Source organism: Cataglyphis hispanica, chromosome 9 (assembly GCF_021464435.1).
Source record: "Cataglyphis hispanica isolate Lineage 1 chromosome 9, ULB_Chis1_1.0, whole genome shotgun sequence".
In the NCBI taxonomy this organism is placed as follows: domain Eukaryota; kingdom Metazoa; phylum Arthropoda; class Insecta; order Hymenoptera; family Formicidae; genus Cataglyphis; species Cataglyphis hispanica.
The window spans coordinates 986,571-1,004,212 of record NC_065962.1 but is presented as its reverse complement, the minus strand read 5'-3'; the positions used below and the strand labels follow the sequence as shown (position 1 = coordinate 1,004,212).

Sequence of the window (17,642 nt, the reverse complement as noted above, 5' to 3'; positions counted from 1 at the left end):
ACGTTAGGAAAAAAAGTAAAAGACTGAATTACTTAATTGGAAGAGAGATTGATGTGGATAACGTAACTCGTTTCAAGGTTATATTCTTCAAGATGTCAAAATCATTGGTATTTTTTTGAATGGGATCATATATTTTAATTGCTATTTTAAAGTAGCTTATGAGAAGACGAACACAACAATCTATGATGTTATGACCTTGAAAGATTAAAACTTGTGTCTAAGTTGAAGGTACAGAGTATGGACTAAATGCAAAGTATTAAGCGGAATATATGTATATATATATATATATATATATATATATATATATATGCATATTTGTGTGTGTATGAATATTTTCTTTGTATTATTATTACAAACTATGTTAAGTAAAAAAAAATTGATTTTACAGGAAAGCTATTGAAAGATCTTTTTATGAAATATTGATTTTACACACTTACACTATGCAAATTCACGTATACTTGTAATTCTACAATACTTGTATATTCAACTATATACATATATGTATATACATACGTAGCATGTATATGTTTATAAGCAAAATAAATAAACACAAAAGGGAAATGTGAATTTACTTTTAATCATATATTGTTGATTTTTTCTATTTTCTTTTTTCTTAAGTGTACGACTAATATTTATCAATGCCAATAATATACGGTCTCTTAATTTTGTAAAGTCTTTCAAACTTTGAATTAATAAAAAAAATGACGGATTAATTGTAAAAAATTTTTACAAAATTATTATAAAAATGAAATACATATGCCTTATTTGACAGCGGGTGCTCGTTTCCACACCTTATCGCCCACTTGCGGTCGCCACTGCCTCCGTCGCAGGTTGTAATACCGCTCCTGTCTCTGGAAGCTCCTGGCCAGATTTATCCGGATGACCTCCTCGGCTTCCTGGAGTCGGCGTTGGATGGTGTCGGGCGTCGGGGCTCCCGGGTTTCGGGGGAGGGCCGGGGTGGGCGGTGTTAGCTCGCGGCCGTGGTTCACGAACGCCGGCGTGTACCCGGTGGCGTCGTGTACGGCGGTGTTGTACGCGAATTGGAGTGCCGGTAGCGCTTCGTCCCATTCCCAGTGGTCGCGGTCTACGTATTGGGCGATCATCGTTTTGATCGTCCGGTTTGTGCGCTCCACCGGGTTACAATGCGGGGCGCGTACTGGCGCGGTGCGGTGCTCTATATTGAACGTTTTGAGACGGGCGGCCAGGGGCGTTGATTTAAATTGCGTCCCGTTGTCGGTAATGGTGATGTTGAGGCGGCCGTGTCGTAAGATCACCCGGTTGGTGATCTCGCCGGTTACCGCCTTGGCGGTGGCTTGTCGGAGCGGCGCGAGTTCGGCCCACTTCGAGTAGCGGTCCTGCATGACCAGGAGCCATGTGTGGCCGCGACGGGATCTGGGCAGCGGGCCGACGAGGTCGATCGTGACGTGCTCCCAGGGGCGGCTAATGTTTGTCGCGTGCATCGTTCCGGCCGGTTTTTGTTGTAGCGGCTTGTGGGCGAGGCAACCCGGGCACTGTCGGACATATCGGGCGATGTCGCGGAACATCCCAGGCCAATAGCACCGTTCGGCGATCCGGGCGATCGTTTTGGCGACCCCCCTGTGTCCGGCGGTGGGCGCGTCGTGGAACTGGCGCAGGATGTCCGCCCTTCTTTCGCGCGGGATGCACACCTTCCACTGGTCTTCGGTGGGATTGTCTTTAAAATTTAAGGTGTGCAGCACGTGGCGGTATAGCTCGCCCTCCCTGATTCGATAGTCTGGATAGGCGGCGGGCTCGCGGCGCGTTCCCTCCATGATCCGGGTGTAGCAGCGGCAGCGGATGGTCTGGATCGCGCTTACTTCCGGCTGCCGAGAGAGAGCATCGGCTACGCGATTGAGAGTGCCGCGGCGGTATTTGATATCATAATCAAATTGTTGGAGCTCGAATAGCCAGCGGGCGAGGCGGCCGGTCGGGGTCTCCAATTTTTGGAGCCAACGGAGTGACTGGTGGTTGGTGATAACGGTGAAGGCGTAGCCTTCTAAATAATTCCGCATCCGGCGGATTCCCCATACGACCGCGAGGCATTCGAGCTCTGTCGCGCTATAGTTCTTTTCGGCGCCGGTCAGTGTGCGACTCGCGTATGCGATCACCCGTTCCCCGTCCTCGCGGTATTGTGTCAGGACGGCTCCAAGGCCGCTGGTACTCGCGTCGGTCTGTAGGAAAAACCGGCGGTTGAAGTCTGGGCACACGAGCACGGGCGCGGTGGTCAGTGCGTCCTTCAGCTGTTGGAAGGCCGTCGCCTCGTCCTCCCCCCATGCTCAGCGCGCGTTCTTTTTCGTTAGACGCGTGAGGGGTGCGACGAGGGTCGAGAAATCTTTTATAAATCGCCGGTACCAGGAGGCCATACCCAGGAATTGTCGGATTTGTTTGATCGAACGCGGTTCCGCCCACCCGGCTACCGCGCTGACCTTCTCCGGGTCCGTGAGCATTCCGGTGCGGTCGACGACGTGCCCTAAATATTTGAGCCGGTCCACGCAGAAGCGGCACTTTTCCGGGTTCAGGCGGAGTCGGGCGGCGCGGAGGCGGCGGAAAACTTTGGCCAGCAGTTCGAGGTGCTGCTCGAATGTTCGACTGATGACGATGATGTCGTCGAGATATACGAATACGTTCGGCTCGAGCGCGGGGCCAATGACGGAATCGAGCAGGCGTTGGAAGGTAGCGGGCGCGGAATGCAGGCCAAAGGGCATAACCCGGAACTGCATCAACCCCTTCCCCGGTACGGTAAACGCGGTGATCGGCCGACTTTCGGGTGCGAGTGGCACCTGCCAATAACCGTTCTTGAGGTCTAGAGTGGTGAGGTATCGGGCCCCCCTTAGCTTGTCCAGCGTGGCCGTGACTTGTGGTAACGGGTAGGCGTCTTTCTCAGTGACCTCGTTGACCTTTCGGAAGTCGATACAGAAGCGGTGCTTCCCGTCCTTCTTTCGGACGACCACTATGAGTGAGCTCCACGCGCTTCTGGATGGTTCGATAACTCCGGCTCTTTCCATCTCCTCCACTTCGGCGTCGATAATGGCCTGCATGGCGAGGTTGCGCGGTCGATACCGTTGTTTAATCGGCATGGGGTTTTTCAGGCGAATCTGGTGTTCGGCCACCGGTGTTGGTCCGGTGACAGCCTGAAATTTGGGTAATTCGTTTCCCAGGAACTTGCGTAAGCGTTCGTCCTCCTCGGTGGTGCAAGTGGCCAGGCCGTTGGTCATCCCGCAGGTCGGATATCGTCGCTGGCGATGCCGTCGTCGTGGCGGGGCGATGTTTAGCCCTAGTCGGCTCCATAAATCCACTCCGATGAGCATAGCCTCTCGGAGGGACGGCAGGATGGTGAACACGTGTGTGTACGTGCGCCCTTGCAGGCGGAAGGGCGCTCAGATGTGGCCTTGTGTCGCGGCCGTCGGCCATCTGAATCTGGCTTTCGGCCAGGGTGGTCTCGAACCTCCGCTGCTGCATCTTCTCGGCTGTCTCGGCATTTATGAAGGATAGTTCGGAGCCGGAGTCCAGAAGAGCGTGGATGGGGAGCCCATGGACCGTGACGATCAGGTGCGGCCTTGGCGTGTATTTTACGCCGTGCTGGTCGCCCGGGAGTCGGCCGTAGTGTTCCCGGCGCGGTTGGCGTTTCCCGGCGGCGGGTGGCAGTCCTTGGTGAGGACTCCGTCCTTCCCGCATTGCGAGCAGAACCGTCGAGGGGAGCGTTTGCAATCAAACCGGGTGTGCCCCCTTTGCTTGCATCGCCAACAGCATTCCTCCCGGCTGTACGTGGTGGCGACGGCGGGTGAGATCGCGACACCTTTCGGTGTTTTCCGGAGCTCGCGGGCTTCCTGCTCGATGCCCTCAAACTCGGCGGCCTCCTCGAGCAGATCGCTGAGGTCGTGAATATCGCGGCGTTTCGCGTACCCCTTGTATTCAGGTCGCATGTTTGCGTATATCCGCGTGAGCCGCTGTTCGCGTGTGAATCCCCCGGCGCGACGCATCATCGTCATCATCGCGTCGGCGTATGGCGCGAATTTCTCGCCCTCGCGTTGTCGCCTATCGGCGATCTGCCGCTCCAAGTCCTCCTGGTAGCGCGGCGGGAGGTATCGGCGGCGGAAGGCCCGGCAGAAATCCGCCCAGGTCTCCCAATAGCGTCGGTTATTGCGGGCCCACGCCAAGGGGTCGCCGCGTAAAAGCTCTGATAGCCCCCTCAATAATTGCTCGCCGGAGAACCCGTATTCTTCTCGGAGGTCGGCGGTCCTCTCGAGGAACTTCACGGGGTCGCGGCCGTCAAATGGCCGTCCCCATTTCCTCAGTTGGTTGAGGATTGGGTTGTCCGGCGTGCGGTCGGTAGGGGTGCTCGGTGGGTGCACCTCGATCCGTGGTGTCGGTTGCGGATTTCCCGCGGGTTTCCCCGAATTCTTCCGGGTGCGCCTCGACGTGTGCGCGCATCCGGCTACGGATCTCGTCTAGCGTGCCGGTTGCATCGAGATCGTATGCGGCGGCGATTGCGGCGAGCTTCTCTTTCGAGAGTGTGTACAGCCACGTCTTCATGTCGGACGGGCGGTCCGAGCTGACCACGCTTCGAGGGGAAAAAGAAAAAATTGCGTTTCACGGACAGGTCCCTGTTCGGGCGCCAATTGTAACGGGCCGCTTCACGTGCGGTTTCGCGTGCGCGGACAGCGCAATCGGGATCAGGATCCGTGAAGGAGTTGAAACGCAACGGACGTGAGTTGGTATGTACGTTTTTTTATTCGCCACTCAAGGCAATGGTCAGCTTACAATCGTTCGCGTTAATACAATGATATGAATTAATATAAGAATACGAGCGCACTGTTGTGTCGCCGGTTTAGACAAGGTTTTTCGCGTCTGGTTAAAGGCCCGGCTTGTGGCGCGGGGCGCGCGCGGTAAGGCGGGCGCGTGTTGTCGGCTCGCGTTTGTTGGCGCGAGGTGCGCGCGGTAAGGCGGGCGCGTATTGACACCGCGTGTCAATGTTTCGATATCTCACAAATGGATATCGCGTAAGATACGCGAGTTAAGGCGCGTAATGCGTGCGGCCGGGTGTTCGGCGCGGACTGCAGGGTGTCAGGCCTGCAGTCGTCTTAGGCGTCGGTGTCGGTGACGCGGCGCGGGTTCCCAGATAACGATCGTGGGATGCGTCTGTGCGCGGAGTCCGGATGGTCAGGTGTTCTGATCGTAGAGGCTCGAGAATCCTCGAGGAAAGCGGCGAACTCGTCCACTCTCTGTCCTGTACGTATGCTAAGACGGGATTCGTCTCGAGAGCAGTTAGTCGAGAATACTCGACAGAGGCTGCGAACGCGTCAACCTCCGGTTTACTGTCTGTCGGCGTGAGGATCGGTTTTCTGGAAGTGTCTCGGAGCGTACTGCTCGAGCGGATTTCAGGTGCCGGTCTGGTCCGGTCTGGAGTTCGGTAGGGCTTTTTATACCCTACCGGAGCGATCGCGACACCCGCGCCGTTCGCATCCCCCTCGGGGTGAGGGAGACGACGCGGGCCTCCGGCAGCGCGCGTTCGGCAATCGGCATTCGCCGGAAACGTTCGGTGCCGTTCGGCGCTCGGTTTATTTATGACAAACATCAACGGCGGTGTTTGTCATAAACATTGCTTTCGCATTTTTAAAATGGGCGCTAAGCGCCTCTGCCCCTGCCCGGCTGGTGTTCGCCGGGCGGCAGACTTCCGACGGGCGACGTGTCGGGAACGATGGGGGATGCATCGTTACACACACACACACACACATATATATATATATATATATATATATATATTATATAAAAGAAAATTGTTCATATTAAATTATGATAAAATATGTCAGATTAAGATACAAAATAACTCAAAAAATTCTTAATGAAAAAATACTTTATTATAGTGTTTTGAAAAGCACTCGAGATAAGCTACAAGAATATGCAATAAAAAATAGAGTATTCCATTTAAGAAATTAAGGCTATTCTTGACTTGATCTTAATGATACCATCCAAGGTCAAAGCAATGACACCATCTTATGTTCCCCTCAAAACCATACAATTTTTGTTTAAAATGTTTTTCTATAAAATGCTTAGTTTTTGAAAGAAAAGGGGTTTACGGGAGGTCTATAGGTCTATAGGTATATAGAACATCCTATATACGTATATACATACACATATACAGGGTGTCCGATAATAATCGCCCCACCGGAAATGTGCAGGTAGAATGAATTAAACTGAGCAGAAAAGTCTTGTATCATTTTGCGATTTTCGCAATAATTATTGAGAAATTAATTAAAAAAGATCGACCAATGCACGCGAATATTTAGCGCGCTGCGAGAAAGGATGGCCCTCGCGGTTACTAGGCGCGCCGCGAAGTGAAGAAGAGGCGAGAGGAGCGGATAGCAACGTTTACATACAAGCGTCGCAAAATGAATTCTCATAAATAGAAAATATTATTATGCTATCATTTTCACACCACCTTACGGTAGATAGCATGGCGCATTCTTTTTTAAGTGGTAGATCCTCCAATAGATCTAATCCACTCTCATATTTAATGTAATAATTGTTTGAAGTGCCTTCCTCCTTCACGTACACAGAGTTCGGCCCTTCGAACAATATTACGTGTTGCGCGATACGCCATTTCCGGGGTGATAGTATTAAAAGTTACGAGAATCGCTTCTCGTGCTTCAACTTCTATACCATCACGTCTGTGCTCGACTAAATTTTTAATATGACCCCATACAAAATAGTCGAGCACATTCAGATCTGGCGACCGCGGCGGCCAAACGATTGGGCCACCTCGACCCATCCATCTATTTGGATAATGCGCATTTAAAAATTCGCGTACTTCACGCGAAAAATGCGCAAGAGCCCCGTCTTGTTGGTAAATGAGTTCTGTTCTTAGATGAAAAGGAATATCCTCGAGCAGAGCTGGTAAATCATTTTGAAGAAAAGTTAAATATATTTCTCCATTTAAGCGTGGCGGTAGGAAGTAAGGACCGATCTGAAAATCGCCGAAAGAAAGTACTTTGTTAAAGCTGCAAAAGAAAATTCCTTAATTTAAATAAATTTATTATTTATTCGGTTCGCTGTTATTCCCGCCCATACGTTTATTGTCCACCGATATTGAAACTCACGCTGCCGAACGGCGTGCGGGTTTTCTTTCACCCATATTAAAAAATTGCGACTATTGAACACACCGTTCAGTGTAAAGGTGGCTTCATCTGTCCATAAAATTCGATCGGGGAAAAAATCATTTCTCCGACACTGAGCAAGAAATCCTATGTGTGTTTCCGACAATTAATATTTGCTTTTTTTCAATAATGCGGGAACATTAAAATAAAAATACCAGAAATACCTTCACAAAAATAGATGCGCTCTCTCAACCACAAAGTTGTTGCACTCGTTGATAATGATACGGATGCAATCCGTTTTGCCGCAGGACACGGTGCACCACGTATTTCGAGAGACCGAGCATCCAAGCCACACGTCGCACGCTGTTTTGAGGGTTTTCCTCGAACACTCTCAGAATTCTCTCCTCTTCGTCTACACGATAATGCATCGGTGCACCAGCGTTTTGCCGGTCCAATAGAAGATCTCCTGTCTCTTAGGCGTTTCGGATACATCTCAAAATTATCTTATGGTCGGGATGTCGCTCACGCTCAGGGAATCGCTTCGCGTAAAGACGAGCCGCAGCACAAGCGCTTTCTCCGACTGCTCCGTATGCGATAATCATATCGGTATACTCCCTTGCAGTATATTCCGCCATTTCTTAACAATTCCTTAAAAGATTTTTCACGACACATACACGTCGGATGCTGATCTTGTTGTGGCAACAAATAACAAGAGAAAACAAAATTGATAACAAATGAATACTGTTGAATTTTTACAAACGTTAATTTGTTTCAAATGCTTGTAATTTGATCCGTGAAAAAAAAACTATGAATTGTTACTTATAATTATTTAATTACGTTTTGAACATAAAAGATAATTATCGTATTCGGAGTAGCCAGAGAAAACGATCGTGCTGCGGCTCGTCTTTACGCGGAGCGATTCCCCAAACGTGAGCAACTATATGATAATTTTGAGATGTAACCGACGCGCCAGAGAAACAGGAGTTTTTCTATTGAATCGATCATACCTGGTGCATTATCGTGTAAACGAAGAGGAGAGAATCCTGAAAACATTCGAGGAGAACTTCCAATACCGTGTGACTAAGATGCTTGGTCTCTCGCGATACGTAGTGCACCATATTTTAGAACAGAACGGATTGCATCCGTATCATTATCAACGATCATATCATTTGCAACTATTTTTGGCGAGAGATCTAGAACAGCGCATCTATTTTTGTGAAGGTATTTCTAGTATTTTTAATGTTCCTGCGATATTAAAAAAAAACCAAATATTAATTGTCGGAAACACATATAGGATTTCTTGCTCAGTGTCGGAGAAATGATTTTTTCCCCGATCGCATTTTATTATTTTTTATTACATTATATCGCATTTGGACAGATGAAGCCACCTTTACACCGAACGGTATGTTCAATAGTCGCAATTTTTTATTATGAGCGGAAGAAAACCCGCACGCCGTTCGGTAGTGTGCGTTTCAATATCGGTGGACAATAAACGTATAGGTGGGAATAACAGCGATCCGAATCGTAAATAATAAATTTATTTAAATTAAGGAATTTTCTTTTGCAGCTTTAACAAATCACTTTCTCTCGGCGATTTTCAGATCGGTCCTTACTTCCTATCGCCACGCTTAAATGGAGAAATATACTTTAATTTTCTTCAAAATGATTTACCAACTCTGCTCGAGGATATTCTTCTTCGTCTAAGAACAGAACTCATTTACTAACAAGACGGGACTCCTGCGCATTTTTCGCGTGAAGTACGCGAATTTTTAAATGCGCATTATCCAAATAGATGAATGGGTCGAGGTGGCCCAATCGTTTGGCCGCCGCGGTTGCCAGATCTGAATGTGCCCGACTGTTATGTATGGGGTCATATTAAAAATTTAGTCGAGCACAGGCGTGATGGTACAGAAGTTGAAGCACGAGAAGCGATTCTCGCAGCTTTTAATACCATTACCCCGGAAATGACGTATTGCGCAACACGTAATATTGTTCGAAGGGCCGAACTCTGTGTACGTGAAGGAGGAAGGCACTTCGAACAATTATTACATTAAGTATGAGAGTGGATTAGACCTATTGGGGATACCACTTAAAAAAATGCGCCATGCTATCTACCGCAATGTGTGGAAATGATAGCATAATAATAGCATAATAATATTTTCTGTTAATAGAAAATATTCATCAAATAATAAACAATAATAAATAAAATCAAATAATAAATAAATAATGTATATATAAATATATATATTTATTTATTTATTTATTTATTTATTTATATATACATTATTTATTTATTATTTGATTTAATAATGATAATATTAGCAATAAAATAATTCGATCAAATTGACTTGTAAATTTTGAAATTTATTTAATTGAAACAGGTTCTAAATTAAAATTATGTATTTCTATTTTTATTAATGTTATGAATAAGTATTAATTTTATGAATAAGATATATATAAGTGACACATTTAACAATAACATATACATATATTATTAAAGAAGTTTATATTATATTTAAGAAAACGAAAGAAAGAGTAAGGCACATTTTTATAAAAATACAAATATTTCTAGAAATCATTTATTATTTCTAATATAAAGTAAATTAATGATATTCTATTCACATAAAAATATTTCGATTGATATCTCAAAATTTGTGAAAATTATAGCATGAACAAACATTTATTGAATAATTCAAAATTTTATAAAGATTAATTCTTTCATCAATTGTCATCAATTGTCTTCAATACCAACTATCTTTTAATGATAATTTATTCAAATAAAAATATTTAGACCGATATCTTAAAATTTGCGAAAATTAGAGCAACACTCTCTCTTTTTTTGAAAAATTCAAAATTTTATAAAAAATAAACCTCTTCACTCATCTAAGCTAAGTACAATACCAACCAGCCTTTAATGATACTTTATTCATATAAAAAAATTTAGCTCGTTATTTTAAAATTTACGGTTATTAGAACAACTACGTCCTTTTGTGCACATACATACATACATACATACACACATACTGATATTTTTAAAAATATAATATAATATAATATGATAAAATTAAAAAAAAAATTTTCGACGAAAACAAAACTTCCTCTATAAGGAAGCAAAAATAAAGAGAATAATTTAAAATGAAGAAAGTTAAACATACACTTCCTTACATCCTATACATAATTTTTAACATATCTATTATTTCGTTGTTCACCAAGGTAAACTTTTAATGCTTGCCAAAAACGAACTCGCGAAAAAGCAACATAAAGTTGTCCATGATTAAAAATGTCTTTACGAAGATCTAGACCGATTCTATCAAATGTTTGTCCTTGTGATTTGTTTATTGTCATAGCAAAAGCTAATTTTATCGGAAATTGTCTTCTGGAAAAAATAAAAGGATACATATTTTCGCAATATAACGTTATACGATTCAAAAAAACAGTATCTTCTGCTTTGTTAAAATCTTACACTTCAATATATGATCTGCAAGCTCTATAACCATTAATCTCGTATCATTGCAAAGACCTTCATTGATACTAAGATTTCGAATCAACATAATGATACAATTTAGTCTTAAATGCAATTCATGAGCAGGAAGAGATGGTGGAGATAAACTATTTAAATATTCTAGTAACAAAGCTTCACCAATGTCATCATTGTCACTATTTATTGCGCTATCTATACTTGTATAAATTCGTTCATTAGTTACATCTAATAACTCAACAACTTTTTTATTTATTTCATCCACATTTCTTGCAGAAAGTATCGCACATTTAGCAACTTTAACAAACTCTTTTTTTCGTATTAAATTACCATAAATATCTTCCACGATATCAGCATTAATAGGTGCTATACAACATTCAGGAATTTGTATATTATCATTTGGATCGTTTAATATACCATCTCCCATATCCAATAAAAACTTTGCAAAATCAATTTCTTCTGGAAGAACTCGCATATTTTGCGTTAAAGAAAATTTTACAAAATGTCTCCAAGTAGAACTAAATTTAATAGAAAGATTTACAATTTCACTTCGAGTGGCATGTACTTTAATAGGTAAAAAATGTCTGAAATCACCTCCTAATAAAACAATTTTTTCACCAAAAGGAAAATTATTATATTTTAAAATTATTATTATTTATAATATCACGCAATGTCCTGTCCATAATTTCTAAAGCATATCGTAGTGCCATTGGTGCTTCATCCCAAATAAAAATATCAGTTTCTTTTAAATATTGAGTTTCTTTTGACTGGATTTTAATAACAGATGATGAATCAGCAAATAATGGAACCGAAATAATCCAAATGTGTTTTGAACTGTTTTCCCAGGAGGTAGCAATGTCGCCGTAATACCCGTAAAAACCATTATACATGCGCGTTTATTTCTAATTCTAGCTAGATAATAGATAGTAGTGTATATAAAGGTTTTACCCAATCCACTCGGACCATCAATATAAAAACAATAATTATTATGATTATTATTATTATCTAACTTACTTAGTAACTTAATAAAAGATCGACTATTCCTTTTTGCTTGCAATTTAATTGTTTGTATTGTTTGGTGCCTATTTCCATAGCTTGTGTTCAAGTGTCAGGTAATCTTCCTCTCCGCTATTATCTATTAATTGTACCATTTGTGGAAAATCAGCAAAACTTTTGCCTTCAGCACATAACCTACTATTAATTTGCGCATACGCTTTATTTTGTCCTTGTAACGTATCAAAATGTCGAATGTAATCATCAGACATTACTATTTTAAAATTCTCCCGACTCTTCAGGATGATAGTAGCTGACAATGTAATAATATACGTACAAATAATCTACGAAGTTGTCGAGGCATCATCCATCTAACAGCTTCATTCATAGCTCGTTTCCATTCATCATCACCTTAAACCTAATGCCAAACATGTCGCTGAAAATGATTGACAAAATTCTCCATTTACAGTTCTCAAATCATTAAAACTTGTAGCTCCTTTTACTATGAGTAATAATAAACGTAAATAATATAACTCTGTTTGTGCTGGACTTACGGAATATATTCGTCCTATACAATTATAATGACTTTTACGTTTAATCCACCGCGATACATTTCTACCATTAATTTTCTCTTTTTTAAATGTATAATAGAGTGGAATTTTAATATATAAATACTGTTTTGCTTCTTCATCGCGTAAGTTTAATGAGAAATAATCTATTAACATAGTAACTTGATTTAAAGAAATCATTACATCCTCAATGTTTTCATTTTCGATTATAATGTTTTGTTCATTAAGAAGATGTACTGGCAAACACATTATAGTATGACTTTTATCTTGTAATTTTTTACCAAGAATATGCCAACTGGCTTCTACAGGTCCAACATAATGAGCTTCAATATAATTATGTATCTCATCATGATCAATAATTACATTTTCTGTTATTGGTTCAATGGTTATAGCAGCAACATCATGATCTTTATAAATATATTTATACAGATATTTAACTGATTTAATACTAGAAATTATTTCAACGTTAATATGACAATTAAATATAATCGATAAAATAGGACAGTATGGAACAACATAACGATTATCAACTATATATTCACCAGGACGTTCAAAGTTTTTACCATTATCTCGATGACAATAATAAGGATAAGCATCTTCATCCATTCTAGTTTTTTCTAGAAAAGATTTAGGATAATGTTTCGAACAACGTTCATCTATCAAACACCAATCGCCACAGGGTCCATGAATCATATGATTCATAACTATATCATGTAAAATACCATACATTTACACATGGATCAGGAATTTCAGCAGAAATATATTTATCTATAATCTGTGGAGTTGTTATTTTAAAATTGTATTTTACAGTAATCAACATATGAACATGCGGTAAACCGCGTTTTTGAAATTCAATAACGTACACCGTAAACGCTGCTCACCAAAAAATTTTTGTTTAACAATTAAATCAATTAAATAATCTTTTTTAATATTAAAAACACGAGCACAAATATCAGGTCTGTCAGAAGCTTGATCAGGCAAAAATTTTTCTCGATCTCACGCCATTTTGAATTACAAGTCAATGGTAATAAAAAGATCTTATCAAATTTACTAACAATTGCCATTGCGTCTTGATAATTTTGTAACATGTTACGCGGCGACCCAGTAAACGTAGAAGGAAGTACAACCATTTTTCCAATACGTCCATTTAAGTTATTCGCCATAGTTTGTATATAATCTTTTAAACCTTGATATGTTTCAGTACATAATTCTTTTTGATGATTTTTGCAATAATCAATTCTATCTTTTTCAATTTTTACATAACTGTCCACCAGCCATTGCTGAAATAAGCGACGTACTAATAAAAAAACATTAAATTCATCCCGAATAGCCATGCGATATTTAATATACTGTCCTCTAGTTATTCGTTTATCACTATTTAATTTTGTTAAATAACGATGCCATCCTTGAGTGCCAAAAGGATAAAATAATGGATATATCTATGATTCAACATTTGGATCCATAATACTAACTTTTTGTAAAATTTTAGTATTTCTATTACGTATTGTAACGTATGATTCCAGAATTTCTCCATCAGCAGTGATATAAAAAACTGCAGCTACTTCATTAGTTCTCTGAGCATTATATCGACGCCGATCCATACTTGGTTTTAATGTAAATAATAATTGTAATTCCGTGTAATAATTTACCAGACTCTATTTCTAGACGTCGTTGATTTTCTAATTCCTCACCCATCATTTGATAAGATTGAGCAAATACATTAATTTCTCGCATTATATGTTCAAGATTTTGTACAATTTCAAAATCTAAATATGAATTTTGATTAAGACGATGATCTATTGCTTCATTTTAATCCACAATAAAAAGTTGACCATAAGTAGGACTTTCATTTTGTGTAGCGTATAATGGTGTATTAATCTGATAATAAATTTGCCCTTGTAATTTGAAACAATATGGACCAGGTCGTCCATCTTGAAAGTTTATTAAGTTAGCATTAAATGATGCAAATGAAGATGAACTATTATAACTACGAATATATTGAAAAAAATTATTAGATTTGACATGACTACCATCGAATAAACTTTGAATAAATTGAGGCAGTTCAGGCAATAGTTGCAAATACACTGCGCCATGATTACAACAATCATGAAATGAATTTCCTTTATTAGATATTCTTTCAGATGAAAAATGCATTGCAATGAACACAAGACACGTCCATAGAACCAATATAATATTCGATAACATTATTAATTAACATTGGATTATCATTATTTAAACGAGGCTGATTTTTTTGTCGTGACTGATAACGAGATTGACATTCTGCACAATTTTGAGAAAATGGTGCATTCATAGAATTTGTTACTATTATTAGCGATTGCTTTCGCAATTTCACGATGACGACGCTGATTTTTTGCATTTCTTTCACGACGTTGACGTTGTAATTCTTCTTCATCTCGAGTACGTTGAATTTTACGTCTTGGCATTTTATTTTAAATATATATTAAAAATAATTAATAAATTAATTATATATACTAATAAATATAAATTTGTTCAAAACAATATATAACTTCAATTGTCAAAAAATTTTATTCTTTTGATTATCATCATTATTAAAATAATTGGCATCATCGGTATCATCAATATCATCATTAATATCATCAATATTATCATAATTGTCATAATCATCATAATTGTCATCTTCATCATCATCATCATCATCATCATAATCAGTGTAATCGTCATAAATTGTTAAATAATTTATTTATTAATTACAATTTTCATTAATTATTAATTATAGTTATTAATATTAATTAATTACAAATATAATAAGTTATAATAAGTAATAAGTAATTCAATTATAATATATAATAATATTATATTACTATTAATTATATTAATAATATATTAATATTATGTTTCTATTAATTATTAATTAAATAATTATATAATAAATCAATTATAATAAATAATGAATAATTATATAACAATTATAAATTAATTAATAATATTAATAATATTAACTAAAATTATTACATTATTTTTTTCTCTCTATAAAAAAAACCATAATAAAATTAAATTATTAAAATAAAGCTACTGATAATATTTAATAATATTAACAATTAAACACTATTACTTAATATTATATTTCTTCTACTCTCTCTTTCTTGCCCTTCACTTTCCTTCCCCCTATTTCCCTCCTTTCCTCAAGGCGCTCTGTTTCTCTCTCCGTCTTTCTCTCTCTTGTTTATTCTTCGTTTTCTTTAAGTTTATATAATGCCTTTTTCTTTCTCTTCTTTCACTCTTTTTCTCTTCTTTCTATTCTTTTTCTATTTCTTATTAAACTATAAATAAAACATAAAAAATTATTAACTATAATAATATTTAAATATTAATAATATTTACTGATTTATTCAATATTGAATAAGATTCAATAAAATTAAATATGTTTAGTATTATTAACTTTTTAATTATAGTTTTAATAATATTATAGCATATAATATTATAGTATTACAATATATTTAATTATATTGAAAAATATTATACCTAATATTATATTCTTTCTTTTCTTCTTCTGTCTCTCTCCCTCTCTTTCCTTCTCTTTTGCTTATTCTTTTTTAATTTTAAATAAAGCTTCCTTCTTTCTCTTTTTCTCCCTCTCTCTCTCTTTCTTTTTCTTATTCTTTGTCTCTTCTTTAATTTTAAATAAAACATTTTAAAGATTTTTAATTATAATTATATTTAACCATTTAAAAAATTTAATACTACAATTAATGTTAATAATATTAAATAATATTAATAAAATTAAATAATATAAATAATATTCATTTAATATTTTTTAATAATATTTCTTAATAATATATATAGAGAGAGACACAGAGTGCGAGAGGAGAGAGAAGGGGAGAGACACATAGAAATACAGAGAGAAGAAAAAAAGAAAGAGAAAACAGGTAATTTTATTTAAAATTAAAGAAAAGGAAGAATAAGCAAAAGATAAGAAGAGAGAGATAGATAAAAAGTAAAATGTTAAATATGTTTAATATTATTAACTTTTTAATTTTAGTTTTAATAATTTAATAAATTTTATAGTATATAATATTATAGTATTACAATATACTTAATTATATTGAAAAATGTTATGTTTACCTAATATTATATTCCTTCTTTTTTTCTTCTGTCTCTCTTCCTCTCTCTCTTTCTCTTTCTCCTTCTTTTTTGCTTATTCTTCTTTAATTTTAAATAAAGCTTCCTTCTTTTTCTACCGTCTCTCTCTTTTCTTCTCCTTTTCTATATCTCTTTCTTTTTTCTATTTTTTGTCTCTTTTTAACTTTAAATAAAAACATTTAAAAGATTATTAATTATAACAATATTCAGTCATTAAAAAAACTGATTACATAATTTAATAATATCTTATACTATGAATAATTTTAATAATATTAAATAATATTAATAATATTAATAATATTTAATAATATTTATTAATAATATTGAACAATATTATTACCTGATATTCTATGCCTTCTCCTTTTATTTTCCTTCTGTCTCTCTCTCTCTCTCTCTCTCTCTCTCTCTCTCTCTCTCTCTCGTTTATTTTTCGTTTTTTCTTTAACTTTAAATGAAATATTTATATTAATATTAAATAAATCGTTTATTTTAATGTATTTATTTTAATGTATTTATTTTAATGTCGTTTATAAGTATATATATATATATATATATATATATATATATATATATATATATATATATATATATTATAAGGAACGTTTTATATTAATATTAAATAAATCGTTTATATTAATATATCATTTTTAAATAATATACGTTAAAATATATATTTAAAAAGTATAAAAAAAATATACATATATAATATACGTACCTTTCTTCATTCGTCTCTCCTTTTTCCTTTTTCTTTTTATATTTATTAAGTATATTTAACTTTATTTAATATTTCTTTTTTTAATTGTCAAATTATCAAATGACATATGTTAAACTGTCAAACGACATGAGTGAAACAAGTCCATGAACGAGTTTAGCAACGCGCGAACGAGACAACCAATCAAAATTACGGAAAAGCGACAACAATGTCAATAACATGCCTTTTTTAGAAAGGGAATAGAAGTACACTGCGCGATAATGATTTATTTCGTTTTCCCCAAGCAGGAGAAATGCTTAGGAATCCTATACATTAGCAAAGGATAGATATTGCCTTGCTCGCTAAGGAAACAAATCATTGTCGCGTAGTGTACATATAAGTTACAGCAACTATGAATGGATATCATGTATACATATCATCTAATACAATATTACAATATTAAAATTACAATATTAGAAGCCATGCATAAATATGAATTATATTGACACTACTTTCATAATCTTTTTCCTCTTAGTGTATTATTTTTCTTTTAATGTACGTGTATTTCTTATAATGTACACATATACTGTCTCATTAAAATATATGAAAAATGTAAATGAATAATTTATAATAATAGAAAAAAAAAGATTAAAGTATTATATACACGGTACTTCTAA

General features: G+C 37.5%; 1 long non-coding RNA gene across 1 annotated transcript; it reads right to left on the bottom strand.

Moving 5' to 3' along the window:
* Nucleotides 1–15,662: 15,662 nt before the first annotated feature.
* Nucleotides 15,663–17,112, bottom strand: LOC126852083 (uncharacterized). The gene is made up of 4 exons (XR_007687785.1): nucleotides 16,990–17,112; nucleotides 16,615–16,719; nucleotides 16,257–16,437; nucleotides 15,663–15,803 (listed from the first exon to the last, which is right to left on the bottom strand). It is a non-coding gene; the product is annotated as an uncharacterized LOC126852083 (long non-coding RNA).
* Nucleotides 17,113–17,642: the final 530 nt, after the last annotated feature.